This window comes from Cydia fagiglandana, chromosome 3, assembly GCF_963556715.1.
Source record: "Cydia fagiglandana chromosome 3, ilCydFagi1.1, whole genome shotgun sequence".
In the NCBI taxonomy this organism is placed as follows: Eukaryota; Metazoa; Arthropoda; class Insecta; order Lepidoptera; family Tortricidae; genus Cydia; species Cydia fagiglandana.
In genome coordinates, this window is record NC_085934.1 from 5,162,963 (window position 1) to 5,182,313 (window position 19,351).

A 19,351-nucleotide genomic window follows, 5' to 3' on the forward strand; every position below is an offset into this window, starting at 1 on the left:
TACTGGGTAAACATTCACATTGGATAATCACCTTTACGCCCTAAACAACAAAGGTCAAACGGGTGAAATGCAGTAGCGTTGGAAATGTCCGGATTTGTCACGGGATTAATCGGGATGAAATTATCCGTGATTGTTCTTCGGAAAGAGTGGTTATGGAGCCGCTATGTATTGCTGATTTGCATTTTAATTAGAATGTTGCAGTGTATTTGGTTTATCAAAATGAGGTTTTATGGATTTATGCAATAGCCTGATTGGTTTTGAATTATTTGATAGAATTATAATACTTATTGACTAATTTCAAGTCGTAAGTACCTATCTATGCGAAATGGGGTAAAGCAAAAAGTTGTAAATACTATTATGGTCTGCGATTACCGCGATAGATACTCAACAACTCACTCTGTTTTATCAAACACATCTGTTTTATTTCATAGCAAACAATATTCTTATTTGCAGACCCAAAGCAGCGACACCAAGATTTTAAGTAGATAGGTAAGTATAAGAAACTTTTATTTTACTTGTTCATTATGCGGTGGGGCAATAGTTAGGATGTTAGCAAAACTTAAAAATTTGACTTGACGCACTTTATGATATTCAATACATTTTGATTCCTACTTTTAAGAAATTTAGTGGTGAACTCCTAAAGAAGCAACGGTGTAACACACAACAAAGGTAACATTATAAAAGGTTAACAAGTATCGAAAAACAAGAAAATGTGTCCATTAATAGTTACAAACAAACTAAGCATAAATCATTTGAACGGTGCCACGGTCTAGCGGCCACCTCGCAAATATTTTTGCAGGCCCTATTGTTCGTGAGCCGCCATTGTGTTTTCAGACTCAATAAAACTGTGAAAGGTAAAGGTCATGTGAGGTCTAAAAATATAAATTATCGTGTAAACCTACACGTATGTAAACAAGTAAATTAAGGTTTACTCGGGTAATTCCGAATGTCGAAAACTGTCGGATAATTCCGAAAAGAGACTTTTATTATGATGGAATTAAGGGTGATTCATCTGAATTTCCGAATTATCCGACATTCGGTATTACCCGAATACACCTTAAAACGCTTGCTGAAAATTGAAATTTCGGGTTGGCTAATTTCCCAATCGGAGCGAAGTTTGGAAGTTGGCACTCGAACTAAAAACCCTGATCTTGATTATGATATTACTTTTAGTGCAACTTTCTTGTTTGTTCTTAACAACGGAAAAAAACTACTGATCTATTACAACTTAACAAACAAATTCTCAAAACAATTTTTTCTCAACTCTGTTCCGAACTCACAAACGACAGAGTGTGAGCCATTTTAGATCAAATTTCTATGAAAAATTGCATTTATACGCGTCTCTCAATGGTCGGCAACGCACGAGTGATGGTGACTGCTTCCCATCAGTGGCCTATTTCATAAAGCTACAAGTTACAATTTACAAGCGGAAGTCTCGTTCTAACACATAGGGTTAGAAAGAGACTTCCGCTAGTAAATTGTAGCTTGTAGCTTTATAAAAAAGGCCACTGGAGGCTTGTATGCTCGTTTGCTCACCATCAGACTATCACACAAAAAAAATCTCCACTTGGTCGCTGCGAAATTAGTGCAGAGTTAACTTAGTAAACACAATACAGTTTTTTATGATGCTTACAATGGTTCTTACGTAAGGTAAGGTGGGGTAAGACTATCACCGCGGTAAGACAGTTTAGAATCCTCATACTGTTTTTCTTGCAAGCAAAATAAACTATGTTAATCTTACCCAACTTTACCTTAACACGTTCGCGGACGCGGATTGCATAGCATCCGTTTTTGTACTCCTCCTGGTGACGCGCCTGCTATTGCATCCGTTATTCTTTTTAAATTTCTTCGTTGAAATGCTTATCAATCCGCTTAACCACAGTATAATATTATTCATCAACTTTTCCTCTACCAGTCACCAGAGTCAAATAATGCATACTGCCATATTACATAGTTTTATCGAAGTTAAAAATTATCCTGTGACGTCTCCAAATTAGCCCCCCTTTCTGTGACGCAGATGCTATAGCATTCGTCTTTGTATGGCAGCTCCCTTAGTAGCCCGGCAGGTGCGTCTGGGAGTGGACTCATGTAATTTGGGTCAATTTCGTGCGCGATAGCGATTTTGACGTATTTTTATAAAATCGTAATTAATGTTTTTCTTACAATTTCTTTAAGTTTTTCATTGTGTTTTAATAAACAAACGTGTTTACTTGCTGTTAATTACACTACAGTAAAATTTTGATAACGATTAATGTGAAAAAGTGAGGCATGAATGTGTATACCTATTATTGAAATAATTACGTTACTAGTCATAGTTTTGGTCATATAATTGTGAATTATAGCCTGTTGGCGCTCGATGGTCACCTCCCACAAGGTAAGCACCTTATGACACGCATTTGTGGTATCATTCTGTGTATATTTCATGCCTTGTATTTGGTGCAGATGCATCCGAAAAAGAATATAAAGTCGGGTGAATCATCGCTTGGCAGGAAAAGTGGTGGACGCTTTACGTCCAGAACTTAACGCGGCGGTGCGTTACAGGGAACTGAAAAAGTGTAATGCGGTACATATTGACACTTTTGAGAAGTAGTGTTGGCGTAAAATGCTGCGTATACCTTGGACAGCTAGAAGAACAAACCTCTCATTTTAAGAGAGCTCAACATTGCAACTCGGCTCTCTACAACATGCTATGAGACCCATGACTGGGCCTTTAGATTAGAGCCGGTCTCCAACGCATAATTTGTAGGTAGTATCACATAATTTGAGGTCGAATGAACAGCGAACGTGCTTGGCATGGGGCATGTATGAGATGGACTCAATATTACAATGATAAGCAAATAGGGAACAAAACAGAAGAAGAAAATTGTTTGAAGAGGTCAGCAAATGAGTCTTTAGAGCAAAAATCGCGCCCTTAGGAAGTCAGAAGTCTCAGCCATCAAGTCCATCGAGCACGATGTATGAATGCTATAACATGCGATGTCATATAAAATCCCATCTTGACTACGTCATGTGACAGACATGCTTATGCATCCGAATTGTATAGCATTTGTTGTCACATAGCGTATAAAAAATATACTTCATATTGACGCGGATTGCATAGCATTCGCCTTGCATAGCATTACGCGTCATATACAAACCTAAAAGATATATTTGTAGTGACAGGAATGCTATAACAGTCCCAATATTTCCATACAAAATTTAGGTGTCCAACTGGTGTGACTGAGCGTCCGCGAACGTGTTAATAAGTAGAATTACGAAGCTACATCTCAATGAATCGGTAGATTTTCGGAATACTTCGACTTCTTCGGCTATTCAAAAACACTGAATCTACATATTCTACATGCATACCTTCAGACGTATAGAATTAAATCCAACACATACAACTACACGTAAACACGTTACCATAAGCCGTCTCCTACATAATTCACTATTACTTTAAAACCAAACCTCCGGCGCCGAATGGAGGAACACTGTTCCGCGTAAACTTATTACGTGATCGGGTAGTTACGGTATGGGCGGTGTATTGTATTCCAGTACCACAAAAAAAGTATCATGTAAATATGGTTAAGTGTGGCTGGACTTCGCATTGGGGCTTGTGTATGTTTGATTAGTGTATATTGCGAGTATAATCTGCCCAGCTAAGCCAAGAGTGGCGCTATCTCAAAAGAAAATGCATTGCTAATTTTTATACTTTAGTTTCTATAACCTGAGAATACCATTATCAAAATCTTTTGTTTTTGAGATAGCGCTGTTCGGCTTAGGAGTTCATTGATAATTAATTAACATTTGCTACTTGCATTTAGTGGCAAAGCATAAACAAAGGTAAAGGACAGCCACACTTACCCCGCAACCACACTTAGCCGTATTGATGTTACTACCTACATTCTGCATGATTAGAAAGCCACAAATTTTGTAGGTAGTTTTTAAGGAATGATTAGGTAAACAACAAAATAAAATATTTAAGCACTTAGTGAATTTCAAACACCCTAAGGATTCTTACAAAAAAGCGAATCATTTTAAGTTTTTTGAGCCTAATTCAAATGCCGCAATACGAATTAAGTTGCAAATTAAGTTATGGTTTCAACAGCGAGTGGCAGCGAAACGCCTCTGTTTGTCAATAGCGTACGACGGTAATTTTATACCATTACAATTATTACTACTCACCTGCTCATGTGTTTTTATTTGACGACATTTATTGTAGTAAAATTGTTAATAGTAGTACCGTAAAACGGGGTGAGTAGGTTTCGCGGGGAGAGGTGGGTTATGAATGGGGAGAGAAGGTTTGAGAGGGGGGTGAGAAGGGATTTTAAGGCTACTGCTACAAAAATAATGTATTCCAATTTAAAATGGGGCTATAGTAATACGCATGAAAAAAGAAAACGATCCAACAATCTTCCAAAATCACCTTTGTATGAAAAACCCTCTCACCCCAAATACGACGCACTACGGGGTGAGGTGGGTTTTCCTCTTTATCGTCAAAGTTATGAAATGGAACTACCCAAAATAAAATACTAACTAAAATACAAACGTCCGAACCACTTATTATATACACCATTCAGTTTCCACATGTAAAAATAAAATTTTATCGAGGTTAGAAAGTCAAATTTCACCCAACTCACCCCATTTTACGGTACGAGTAAAATATAGTAAATAAAACCAAGGTGAAGTATACAACACTCTTTAAAAGATTAATTCTTCCATAACACATGATTTGCGATGAATCAATGATACAAACACTCAAATGAGGGGAGAGGGAAGGCTTGAGAGGAACCAATGTAGATTTTTGACTAGGTGTACCAGCACCTATGTATATAATTATAAAATTTTAATTATGCAAATAAACGCTGTTAAATATTTATCAACTGAAATAAATGTCACATACTAAGAAAAAGTGATCAAGGCCTCCAGTGCCCCAGGCTGGAATCGAACCAGCGTCCTCTGCTATCGCGGCAGGTGCCTGTGCTATTCGTCCACCTGGTCATAGCCCCAGCCCAGCAGCAGCAGCGGTGGCCGAATGGCACAGGCACCTGCAAATTGCAACTTTACCATCAGATTTTGAAGAATAAAGAGAGCCTGTACGAGCTGGTGTGGAGAAAAATAATATAATATCACGACATTCACAACAATGAGCACATGGAATGTTTCTAAAATATTCTCACCTTTGTGACATTTAAAACTCGTTTAGCGTTTTCTATTTCGCCAATTTTACAAAACAGCATAATGTTCTTTAAAAATCATGGTTGTTACGACCTATGGGAACTGAGCAGGTGTTCGATGAATAGCGATACAATTGCTTTGAGCACTGAATGCCGACAATGGGGAAGCCTTTTTAGTACCTGTTGAGTTCTTTTTGCGAGTTGCTTTTAAGAAAACTCCGTTTAAATACTAATAGCGCGATGTTTATACATGAATATAGTAAAATAGGGAAAATAATACAGTGGAAAGGAAAAAGGGAAAAACCACCGAGGTAAAGTCTCCCAAGCCGAAGGCCGATATTTCAAACGGTGGATGGCCTAAAAGTACCTGTCATGTATTTACCTACCCATTTTTGTTTGCAAACATATACTAAATTCAATGTGGCTAATTCCGTCATAGGGACTATTCCGTCCACGAGCCTATATTTCTTTAATATCCAATCGTAGGAAAAAAACTTGCTTTTGATTGCTGAAACTATACCTAAGAACAGATATAAAAAGTAATGAATAGAATGCATTTGTATTTATTTTTAAACTAAAAGCAATCGCTACTTTGTCTAAAAAATTATATATTTTTGTTCGTTGTTCGAGACAAACGCACGGACGAGGACGGAATAGTCCCTATGACGGAATCAGACACATTGTGTCCTTAAGTAATTTTGAAGCACTTTCTACTGTAAGTAGCAACAGTAAAGAAGATACCTTTAATGGTATTAAGTCACAGCCCACCTCGCCTTTTACAGAATGTTAAGAGCTATAAATGTGTCTTTAGGAAACCCGAGGCCTATTGTTGAGGCCATTTCTTATATATATAAAACCTAATTGTAAACTGTACATATTCCTATAATACCCAATTCATAGACAAGTACTTCATTATTGACAGAGCAAAGTAAGCGGCCCAATCTATCCGATCAGTGGACCAAACACTTGGTACATACAACCGTCCAGTATGCTCTGACCCTTCCTTGCCCTAACCCTGTTTATCATTTTGCAGGCTAAGGGATAGAATCGGACCAAGATTACTCTGCACTACAGATGTGCAAAATGAGGAAAGTTTTAAAAAAGTTAGAAGAGTAAAGTTTCATTTTGTTTTCGCAAACTTCTGATACTCGTATTTTTTATGGCATAAAAAAATTATGAGAAGATTGCGAAAATTTCGCAATTTTGGAAATTTTCCGTCGGCACAGCAGTATTCTGACTCTAACAATTGTAACACTTGTAATAGGGGAGGGTGAGCTCTGGGTAAGTGGTCCAGAACCCCCAAGATCTACCTACTTAAAAATTCAAAAATGCTTACGGCTAACTACGAGCATAGATAGGGTCGTGGTTTCTGCCACTATGGAGTGAGAATAGATATCCAAATATTTAAAGTAGGACGCCAGGATACTATACTCATCAAACGTATGACATATCCAAATGAAAATACAAATTTATTTACTAAATACTTTTATTCACTTTACATCACAATAAGACCTGCTGCGGCCTCGAGACTTAACATTTAAATTACGTACCGTAACTATTACTAATTAAATTTAACTTAAGTACATCTCAGGCCTATTTGGGCCTGTAATACACACAAAATCCTACATAGGAATTACAGGTTTCATAATAATAATAGAATTTACCATGTAGAAAGTTCACGTTAAAAAGAAATTCAGACTTAAATATTGTTTATCCTTTCCATCAAAGGAACACAGTCACTAATGTAAATATAAGTTTTTAACTCACAGTTTTATCGTATAAACACTTCACCTCGAGTCCAAAAATTAAGTGGAGAAGACGGCTTCTCAACTAGCATGGTGCGACACCACCCTAGATCTTCCAAAAGCCATAGGGCCAAGAAGATGAAGAAGGCAAGCCAAGGGACAGGCCAAGCCAAGAAGGGACCCTAGAAACAAAGAAAATGTTCTAGGTTTTAGCGAGGTTATGTTATAAAAAATATATTATATTTTTAATTTAATTGGGACAAAGCGCGATTTAGCTTGCGGACATAATGAGATTAAAAATCCTTACCGGTTTCTAAGCCGAGTCCCTTATATTAGACACCAGACGTGGCGACGTAGGCACACGCGGTGAAACAAAATGATGTCTCATCTTTGTCAAGGGATTGCAAGTTGGTTTGAAAGAGGTGAACAGGTTATGCCGCCATTACCGGCGCATAGGAAACTAGGTTAATCATATTTTGGGCCAAGCCCATGAACCAATTGCCGACATGATGTACAAATTACGTCTTACATCTTGTCACGAAAGATTCCGTGAGAAAGCCAAATTGAAAATGGCAAAGCCACAGACAAAATGGTGAATGGAAAACCTCCCATTCAATGACATCGCAACTGACCGGATCCAATTTACAGAAAACCGAAGTCACCAAAAATAAAAAGAATTACTAATTTCGAAAGATAAAAATAAGGACATTATTTATAACTACGAATTGCAAAATATAAAAGAACACATATTAAATGTTTATTCATAAATACTCTTTATGTATGACTGATTGTCTGTGCCAAACCACAGACAACAAACCAACTGTCATTGACAGACGTCAATGTTTACTACGACAGAAAACAACACCGATTCAACCCGTTTTACCAAGTTAAAGCCATTTATATGTAGTATAACCATGTACAAATGTATTTCCATGGTGAAATGTGTAAACTCCAACGAAAACAAAGTATTTATGTCCCAGCACAACGCAGGAACGAATAATGGATGCGCTAAATGCGACGATTTATAGATGATTGATGACCTACCATTCCGGTAAGTTTTATCCTCTAAATATAGCCAAAAGCGTATATATGAAGATTAAAAACAACATTACTGGTCTCCGACCTTGACCTATCTACTCTAATACCCGTGTAGAACGTATATTAACCACCAAATTCTTACCAAACAAACATCTACTTTTCTAACCTATAAAGTGCCTATCTATAATAACATTCAGACGTTTATAACACTGGGTGCCTACCCTAAAGTGTTACAGTTCATCTTTAGTTGGGTTAAAAAAAATTTTTTTTTTGAAAAAAATTTTTTTTTAAATGTATACGTCTAATACGAAGTTACACTTTAACCTACCAAACTTAACCACGAGAACACAGATAATCCGTAAAGAAAACACCTTATGACAAAAATTATACCTATGACTTGGTGAATGGCCAATTCAACCAAGGAAATCTAGCAACTAATTTTGATCCGGATCTACTTATTCCTAGTGAATACTTACCTAAATCTAGAAGAGGATGTCAAAGACGGCAACCCGAGAAAAAAAAACTTTCCCTTTATTAAAGAAATTGCCTATCACCGACAAAGGTGGAACTAAGTAAAGAGCTGCATCATCTAGCCAATACACAATTCCTATATCGACAAACAAAAGTTTGGACATAGTACAGAGTTTATTGAGAACGTAGTCTCGTTTCACGATTTAATAACGTTTTATAGAGTAGTCCCACTTAAGGGTTTATAAGTAAAGTAAGTTTCTGTAGTTTATTCAGATTATTTAATGTTTTATGTCTTTATAAGGACATATCAAGATCAAGATTGGTCCGTATGCATCCGGTACCAATATATATAGAATCATATACATGGAACGATTACCCGGTCTGATGAAAACAAGCTTGCGCCAGGCTGCATTGAGTTCAGTAGGTAAGTTCAGTATTTTGTATCATATAGGATATTTCAAATTTAAATATTGAGCCAACAAGTGAAAAGACGAGTACCGCTACGAAGACGGCTCGGCTTCACCAGGACGTACAATATCTTTTATATGAAAGTTACCTAGAAGTTTTCCTTCTAAGGATTTTAAAGAGTATACAAGAGGACTTAATTTTTTATGAATGACACACTTGTCATAACGGGGCGCTAATTTAGCGGAGAAATGTTTTGCTGCATTTGACAATGGGAAACATCTTTTATAAACGATTTGTCCTTCTTCTAGTTCTACGTGACGCTTCCTCATGTTGTAATACCTAGCGTTACGTTCATGGGAGGCGATCAACGAGTTACGCACTTTTTGATATATAGTTTTAAGCTCTTTAAGTTTTTCAGAAAACTCACCGCTGGTATCTAATTCGAGCGCGTTTTGATCTATAGGACCTTCACTATTATAAAGAGAACCATCTAGAATCATCTGACGACCATGTGTTAGAAAATACGGTGTATTTTTAGTTACTTCGTGACGAGCTGTATTTAATGCACATTGTATTTCCGATATGTTCTTATCCCAGTTACGGTGATCAGAACGCACGTATGAAGCAATAGTTCTTACAAGTTCACGGTTCACTCGTTCCGTTTGATTCGTCTGAGGATGATATCTAGGGTTATAGAAAATATGAGGGACATTATATTTGGACATTAAGTCTCGAAAGTCTTTTGAAGTAAATTGAACACCATTATCGCAGAATATATATTTAGGAACCCCATGTATAAGAAATATCCCTTTTTCCATACACTTAACTATAGCTTTTGCAGTTATGTTGCGTAGTGGAAACAAAGTCACATACTTACTGAAATAATCAGCACATACAAAAAGATACTGATTTCTCAAATAAGACGGAGGAAAGGGACCAAGAATATCACAAGATATGGCTTCGCCTGGTGACGATATACGTCGGGGATTACCCATCAAGCCAGGACGAGCTAAATTAACAGGTTTATAAGTTTTACAAATTTCACAAGAATCGACGTATTCTTTCACGTCTTGAAACAACGTAGGCCAATAATATAAGTCCGCTATTTTGGAATGGGTTTTAGCCACGCCAAAATGACCGGCAGTAGGATCATCATGATACTTATTTAAGATTTCATTTCGATGCTCATAAGGGAGTACCAGCTTCCAGTCAAATTGAGCTGTCAGACGATACTTATTCTTAGAGTAACGGAAAAGTTTATCATTTTCAATTTTAAAGTTGGGAAAGAGAGAAGGTTTTTCAGATACCTTTTTATATATATCAAGATACCAAGGGTCTTGAATAGTAACAGAATTTATAGAACTGACATGAATACGAGAAAGACAGTCAGGTATGACATGTTCTTTGCCCTTCCGATGAATAATTTCAAAGTTAAATTGACTTAATCTACACGCCCATCGATTTAATCGTCCAGTAGGGTTTTTTAAGTTTTGGAACCATTTTAAAGATGCATGATCAGTTATAATATAGCATTTTCTCCCTTCTACATATGCACGAAATTGCTCGAGACCATAAATCACAGCTAAGAGTTCGCGCTCAGTAGCCGAATAGTTCGTCTCTGGTTGGTTAAGTGTACGGCTGCAGTATGCGATCGGATGATCGATCCCATTATAAGACTGAGTCAAGACCGCGCCTACGGCGTAAGAAGATGCATCCGTATGTATATAGAAGCTTTCATTAAAGTTAGGGCATTTAAGAATAGGAGAAGAAACTAAGGCAGATTTAAGTATGTTAAAAGAATCGTTAACTTCATTTGTCCATTCAAATTTTACTTTCTTACTCGTTAAGCGAGATAAGGGACGAGCTATCTTTGCGAAATTATTAATGAAACGACGGTACCAACCGCACATTCCAAGAAAACGTTTAATATCCTTAGCATCTTTAGGCGTAGGAAAATTTAAAATTACATCAATTTTAGATGGATCGGTTCGCAGACCGTATCTATCAACTAAATATCCTAGATATTTCAGTTCACTCCTACAGAAGGATGACTTTTTCATATTAATAGTTAAATTTGCTGATTTTAATTTTTCAAAAACCGCTTTAAGTAATCTTATGTGTTCATCGAAATCGGAAGTACAAATAATTATGTCATCAATATAACAGAAAACCTTGTGATCAAAATGTGAAGTAAAGAGGTTATCCATGAGACGTTGCATAGTCGCAGAAGCGCCTACCAAACCAAAACACATTCTATTATAGTGGAATAACCCTTTTCCTGGTACAGTAAAACTAGTTTTCTCCTTGGAGTCTTCACTAAGAGGAATCTGATGATATGCCGCACTCAAATCAAGAGAGGTAAGGAATTTCGCATCGCGTAAATTATCCAGTATGTATTGAACATGTGGTACGGGATACGCATCAGATTTTGAAACTGCATTTACTTTTCTACTATCTAAACAAAGTCTTAAGTCTCCGTTAGGTTTTTCCACCATAACGACAGGAGAATTCCATGGGGAATGAGAAGGTTCGACAATTCCTTCTTTCAGCATACGATCTACTTCTTTAGCTAGTGCAGCTTGTTTAAAAGGACTAAGTCGATAATATTTTTGTTTTATCGGAGGAGTATCTCCGGTATTTATAACATGTTCCATTAAGTGAGTCTTTCCCAAACCAACCTTATCAGTATCAATTTGATCAAAAAGAGATTTAGTAGCCTCAAGTCGAGACTTTTGTTCAGAAGATAAAGAGTCATAAGTAGTAAGTCCTGTCTCTGACGGTAAAGCGTCAAGACTAGCAATATAATGAGAATCAGTTTTTTCTATATCAGTAATGAGGCCTGGAGCTAATCCATAGGCTCTCCAAAAGTTTAAACCAAGTACCATTGGAGTGGCAATCTCCGGTTGAATATTAAAGTGTATAAGTTTAACTTGACCTTTATAATTTACTGGTAAAACCATATATTCAGTAGATACGATTCGATGATCGTCAGCTACGTTCACCATAACAGGTTTCGTATGTTTTTGAATAGGAATTCCACCTGTGGCGAATACTAAATGGCTGTTGTGGCCCAGGAAACTAACACTGGCACCACAATCTAACAATGCCTTGAAATTCAAGTTAAGTATATTCAATAGCGCATATACCCTATTGTCTCCCTTTGGAGGATTAAAGAAAATCGTCTTTTCTGCGCGATAGGGAGCAGAAGGTCGACATTTATTATTAGCAGAAAAGACCTTATTTAGTTTTTTGTCTTGGAGTTACATTTAACACATTCGGGAGTTTTCACCCCTTTTTCTCCACATTTAAAGCAAACGATATCTCTAGAGCTCTTGCACTCTTTAGTGTTATGGTTGGACCTACCACATCTAAAACATTTTAGTTGAGAAGAGCTTTGTGCTACCGCAGCAACAAAGTTTCTGGAAGAATTAGGAAAACGAGACTGGAAGGACCTATTCCTAGGTTCAACGTTCTTTGGTGGATGTTCTGATGAAGAATTATTTGACTGGTTTGATAAAACCGGTTCACGAAATTGTTTAGCCTTAACCTGAGCTAGTTCTATGCGTTTACACAACGACTTCAACTGCTCAATCGATCCTATGTCATGTAAAGCTAAATCTTTGGAATACTCCGGACGAATGTTTCTCATCATAGTATCCAGCTTTTCTTGTTCAGGAACCTCTTTTGCAAGGCGCTCATACATTCCTAGAATGGTCGATACGAAATAAACAATAGTTTCAGACTTGGCTTGAGTCCTAGCCCGTATTTCCTGTAACAACTGATGATCCAAATCAGGTATATCAAATTCATCTTGTAAAGCCGCGGTGACTTCTTTATAAGTAGTAAGTTTCGTACGTTGCGACCGGAACCACGACAACGCAGGACCTTCGAGAATCTCAGGAAAACCTCTATATATTCGGCTTTCAGAAATTCTTCTAGCATCTCGCAACTCTTCGAGGCGAGACAGGAAAGTACGAACACAAGTGTCACCTTTAAATTTCAAATTTAAAGAATTTATATTAAAAGTCTTATCCGTTTTGTAAATAATCTCTCTAACAATACGAGATTCGTTAGGAGATTGAAAGTCATCATTCGAACCAGACGACGCAGAAGAGCCTTGCTCAATCAACCGATCCAATAAAGAAGTAATTAACGTTTTCAACAGAAGTACCGCTTCGGTCTCCTGAGGCAACCGTGAAATACGACACAATAGATATTTGCAACGCGAGGATAGCCTGTCGATCGCCGCTGCTGATAATTCTCCTTTTGCTTCTAACTCTATCTCCTCTACCTTATGCTGACAGAGTTCTAATTCGGAAGCTTCATTACTTATTACCAAGTCCGGGAACTTTAAACTACCCTTTTTGGCTAAATCTGCAGTCTGTTTCAAAGCTTGACACAGACTGGATCTACGTGAGATGGGATTAACCGGAAGTCTGCGAATCGCTAATTCATGTGACATTTCGTCTTTATGTAAATGGGTGATTTTACAACCCGCTTTTATGAAATCCATTTTTCAAGATTGATATGTAATATCAGAAGTAAGTCAGTATAGAGTTATAGTATTTTAAAGATAAGTTAAAACTTTATTAGATTTTAACCCTTTTAAAGTATTTTAGAATATTGAGAAAATCTCTTTAAGTATAGCTAATTATTTAGCGTATAAAGTATAGCTTTATTTATAAGTTGGTTAAATTTATAAGTTTAACCTCCAACACAAACAACACTTTCAAACAACAATTTGCAATTCCCTTTACATATAACAACCTTAATACTAAAATATTTCTAAAATGTTTCACTTGGAAATGTCATACTCCATAGGCCCCACGTTGGGCGCCACTGTAATAGGGGAGGGTGAGCTCTGGGTAAGTGGTCCAGAACCCCCAAGATCTACCTACTTAAAAATTCAAAAATGCTTACGGCTAACTACGAGCATAGATAGGGTCGTGGTTTCTGCCACTATGGAGTGAGAATAGATATCCAAATATTTAAAGTAGGACGCCAGGATACTATACTCATCAAACGTATGACATATCCAAATGAAAATACAAATTTATTTACTAAATACTTTTATTCACTTTACATCACAATAAGACCTGCTGCGGCCTCGAGACTTAACATTTAAATTACGTACCGTAACTATTACTAATTAAATTTAACTTAAGTACATCTCAGGCCTATTTGGGCCTGTAATACACACAAAATCCTACATAGGAATTACAGGTTTCATAATAATAATAGAATTTACCATGTAGAAAGTTCACGTTAAAAAGAAATTCAGACTTAAATATTGTTTATCCTTTCCATCAAAGGAACACAGTCACTAATGTAAATATAAGTTTTTAACTCACAGTTTTATCGTATAAACACTTCACCTCGAGTCCAAAAATTAAGTGGAGAAGACGGCTTCTCAACTAGCATGGTGCGACACCACCCTAGATCTTCCAAAAGCCATAGGGCCAAGAAGATGAAGAAGGCAAGCCAAGGGACAGGCCAAGCCAAGAAGGGACCCTAGAAACAAAGAAAATGTTCTAGGTTTTAGCGAGGTTATGTTATAAAAAATATATTATATTTTTAATTTAATTGGGACAAAGCGCGATTTAGCTTGCGGACATAATGAGATTAAAAATCCTTACCGGTTTCTAAGCCGAGTCCCTTATATTAGACACCAGACGTGGCGACGTAGGCACACGCGGTGAAACAAAATGATGTCTCATCTTTGTCAAGGGATTGCAAGTTGGTTTGAAAGAGGTGAACAGGTTATGCCGCCATTACCGGCGCATAGGAAACTAGGTTAATCATATTTTGGGCCAAGCCCATGAACCAATTGCCGACATGATGTACAAATTACGTCTTACATCTTGTCACGAAAGATTCCGTGAGAAAGCCAAATTGAAAATGGCAAAGCCACAGACAAAATGGTGAATGGAAAACCTCCCATTCAATGACATCGCAACTGACCGGATCCAATTTACAGAAAACCGAAGTCACCAAAAATAAAAAGAATTACTAATTTCGAAAGATAAAAATAAGGACATTATTTATAACTACGAATTGCAAAATATAAAAGAACACATATTAAATGTTTATTCATAAATACTCTTTATGTATGACTGATTGTCTGTGCCAAACCACAGACAACAAACCAACTGTCATTGACAGACGTCAATGTTTACTACGACAGAAAACAACACCGATTCAACCCGTTTTACCAAGTTAAAGCCATTTATATGTAGTATAACCATGTACAAATGTATTTCCATGGTGAAATGTGTAAACTCCAACGAAAACAAAGTATTTATGTCCCAGCACAACGCAGGAACGAATAATGGATGCGCTAAATGCGACGATTTATAGATGATTGATGACCTACCATTCCGGTAAGTTTTATCCTCTAAATATAGCCAAAAGCGTATATATGAAGATTAAAAACAACATTACTGGTCTCCGACCTTGACCTATCTACTCTAATACCCGTGTAGAACGTATATTAACCACCAAATTCTTACCAAACAAACATCTACTTTTCTAACCTATAAAGTGCCTATCTATAATAACATTCAGACGTTTATAACACTGGGTGCCTACCCTAAAGTGTTACACACTGACGGCCCGATTCGGATTATGAATAAGACTTCTATTAGACATCTTTTAGGCATCACCAAGATACGGTAACGATATGTTTAAGATTAAACCTTCTAGTCTGTCAGAGGACTGATGACTTGTCTCACGTGTTGTTGGACTGCGTCCGGAATTCGGATTTGAGAAAAAGAATTTTTGGTAGTTTGGGTTCCATGCACAATGGACAGATCAATTGTTGGTTGGCAGAACCTTTGTCTGATAATGCAATCAGTGTTTACCACTTTATTGATCTCTCCCTTGAGTAGGCAATTATGAAAGCACCCATGAGGCTGACATGTTCACCCAGAGTGTCCAAAGCCTCTATAAAAATTAGATTAAAAAAAAAAAAGATTAAACCTGTCAAATTTGACATTTGCCCGATTCTGAAGATACTCTTGAACGATTTCCACAGAATATGACTTAGAGATCAAATTTACATCTAATAGATATCTTACTCTAGCTAACGTAAAAGTGACATTGGTTGCCCGAATTGCGCTGCAAAAGAGAACTAGTTGATATCTAAACTATAACGCGACAGAGAAAGCTAACTTGTTTGCTTCTCTGTTTGCGAGCAATTCACGTCTAGATGCAGGCTCAAAACTTCCACCTACGCTACCTCAATGCAGTTCCTCTATGCAGAGAATTGCTATACATCAAAAAGAGGTACGCCGAGCTCTGCAGAATCTTGGCGTGAATAAGGCCAATGGACCAGACGGTATACCTGCACGTGTACTAAAGCAGTGTGCGCCTGAGTTGTCTCCTGTACTGACACGCCTGTACCGCCTCTCTCTCCAAACAAGAACGGTGCCGAAATCCTGGAAGCTTGCAAACGTGCAGCCAGTACCAAGAAGGGTAGTCGTGCTGATCCCTGCAATTACCGACCAATCGCCATTACCTCCATGCTCTGTAAAGTCATGGAAAGGGTACTTAACGGCAAGCTGCTGGCATACCTCGAAGCAAATGATCTTCTCAGTGACCGTCAGTATGGCTTTCGCCGAGGTCGGTCTACTGGGGATCTTTTAGCGTATGTCACGCACTGCTGCGGCGAGGCCATCGAGAGGAACGGTGAAGCGCTTGCTGTTTCACTGGACATCTCGAAGGCCTTTGACAGGGTTTGGCACGCAAGTCTCCTTAGCAAGCTTCCTGCATACGGCATCCCTGCTGACTTTTGTAGCTGGCTATCTGATTTCTTGAGTGAACGGTCGATCAGAGTAGTTATTGATGGCTGCTCTTCGGACCTCATGGCCATTGACGCTGGTGTTCCTCAGGGGTCTGTTCTCTCCGCAACCCTTTTCCTGCTCCACATTAACGACATGCTGCAACCCAGCATTGTAGGTTATGCAGATGACAGTACGGTTGTTGAAAGATATTTGGCTAGTGCAGGGGACAGCAGGGAGGATATACGTTCACAGAGAGAGGCCATGGTTGAGCGAATGAACTTGACCCTTAGTCTCGTTTCCCAGTGGGGTGATGACAATCTGGTCACGTTCAATGCCTCCAAAACGCAGACGTGTCTATTTTCCGCAAAACGGAGTCCATTCGACCTGACTCCTTCTTTCCGGGGTGCATCTGTACCTATTGCCGACAGTCTGGAACTCCTCGGCATGGAGCTGAGTTCAGTCCTCAGCTTCGGCAGCTTCATTGAGTCTAAAGCTCAAACTGCGGCCAGAAAGCTGGGCGTCCTAAATAAGGTGAAGCGATACTTCACACCTGGACAGCTTCTAACACTTTACAAAGCTCAAGTCCGGTCGTGTATGGAGTATTGCAGCCACCTGTGGGATGGCTCAGCTAAATACCAACTCGCCGCTTTGGACTCAGTGGAGCGCAGAGCCAGGAGGATGATTGGCGACAAGAAGCTAACGGCTAAGCTTCAGTCTTTGGCCCATCGGCGGAAAGTCGCCAGCCTGTCGGTATTCTACAGGCTGCACTTCGGGGAGTGTGCCCAAGAGCTACACGAGCTTATACCACCGTCCCCATTCTACCATCGGACTTTTAGACGCACGGCCGGTTTCCATCCTTACATGGTAGATATTCCACCAATTCGCACGAAGCGCTTTGCTTCTACTTTCCTTATGCGAACTGCCAAGGAATGGAATTCCCTGCCGGCGTCTATATTTCCGTGTTCTTATAACCCGGCAACCTTCAAATCAAGAGTGAACAGGCACCTTCTGGGCAAGCTCGCTCCATCGTAGGCCACGTCTACGCCTCGGCTAGTCTGTGGCCATAAGTAAGCCCATTCATAATAAAAAAAAAAAAAAATAACGTATCTAGAATGGATCTAGTACGTGTCGTCTCTTGTGAATATCTTGAAGTTCGAATAAGGCAGTATGGACCTAGTAGCAGCTTGTATTCTGTACAATTGAGTTGTAATGTTACAAAAAATCACGTAATTTTCATACATTTCAGCGTCGATCGGAGTTTACCATCAACGATTGTCACCTTGGCTTCGCCCCCTGTTATCTTATATGCTACATGCTCCATCTTAAGGTAATCTGGGGTCAGAGCTCAACAGTCCTGGCCAAAGGTCCATCACAATGTAATTGGCTGCAGCCAAGATACGCGTGAAATGACGGCGTCGGACAGGGCGGTTCACGCTTGGCGGGTTGGAAATTGAGTTGGACTCCGTGTTTTTTGCCATTGATTTGTTGAAATCGGTAAATACTTAAATAGGTACGAATACGGTGACTTCCTCAACGGTACCTAATTACCATGGTTCATGATTGGCGGGTTAACTGACATCTCATTAACTGACATCGAAATAGCTGCACATAATTTAAAATCGTAGCCCACAGGCTATCAACTTGTCCCATATGAATGATCCTTAAGAAGTATGGCAGCAGACAATAAGACACATTATATCTTATGGCACATAAAAAACCGGGCAAGTGCGAGTCGGTCTCGCGCACAAAGGAATCCGTACCATAATGCAAAAAAAAAAAGCAAGAAAAAAAACGGTCACCCATCCAAGTAAGTACTGACCACTCCCGACGTTGCTTAACTTTGGTCAACAATCACGTTTGTTGTATGGGAGCCCCATTTAAATCTTTATTTTATTCTGTTGTTATAGCGGCAACAGAAATACATCATCTGTGAAAATTTCAACTGTCTAGCTATCACGGTTCGTGAGATACAGCCTGGTGACAGACGGACGGACGGACGGACGGACGGACGGACGGACAGCGAAGTCTTAGTAATAGGGTCCCGTTTTACCCTTTGGGTACGGAACCCTAAAAACTAAGTAGGCACACGATGGACAATTGTTTAATATGATCATTGTTTATGTACTCCATGAAAACAGAAAATACCCTTTGTAGCAAAAGTTCCAAATTTAATTAAAAACCTTACAAATGTAAATCTAGACATGTATATATATAGCTTGCACGCATATTGGTATACCCTACGAGCACGGATACATGGTGCGACGCCTCTACTGCACATTTCTACCAACTTCATGCAGTCCATAAAACAACCCTACAACCTTATTCGAAAGAATTAGAGACTAAAACAAACTTTAACAATGACAAAACTAAGTTTGTCGAAAGCAAGCTGTGCGTTCAGTGTATTGACTGGCTTACTTCTTCAAGCGCCTATTTCACTCACGCGTTTTACTCTCAAATAAATCCAAAATGCTACATAACAAAGATCAAATTCCAGTGAAGGGCAAAAGCGGATATGGTGGTACAAAATGGTAGATAGAGATAGATATAAAGGTGTGTGGTGACCGCAGGATCTGGATACAGTGGAGACCATATTGTAGTGGAGACTGGAAATTATGAAGGCCAATTAGAGTGCACCCTGCGTTTTCAATATAAGTATGTGTGGAGCCTACGTAGGGCTTTATTTGAGTATTTTGTAGTACAATGTATTAAAAATAATATGTATCTTTATTTACATAGGTACTGGTAGTGTAGG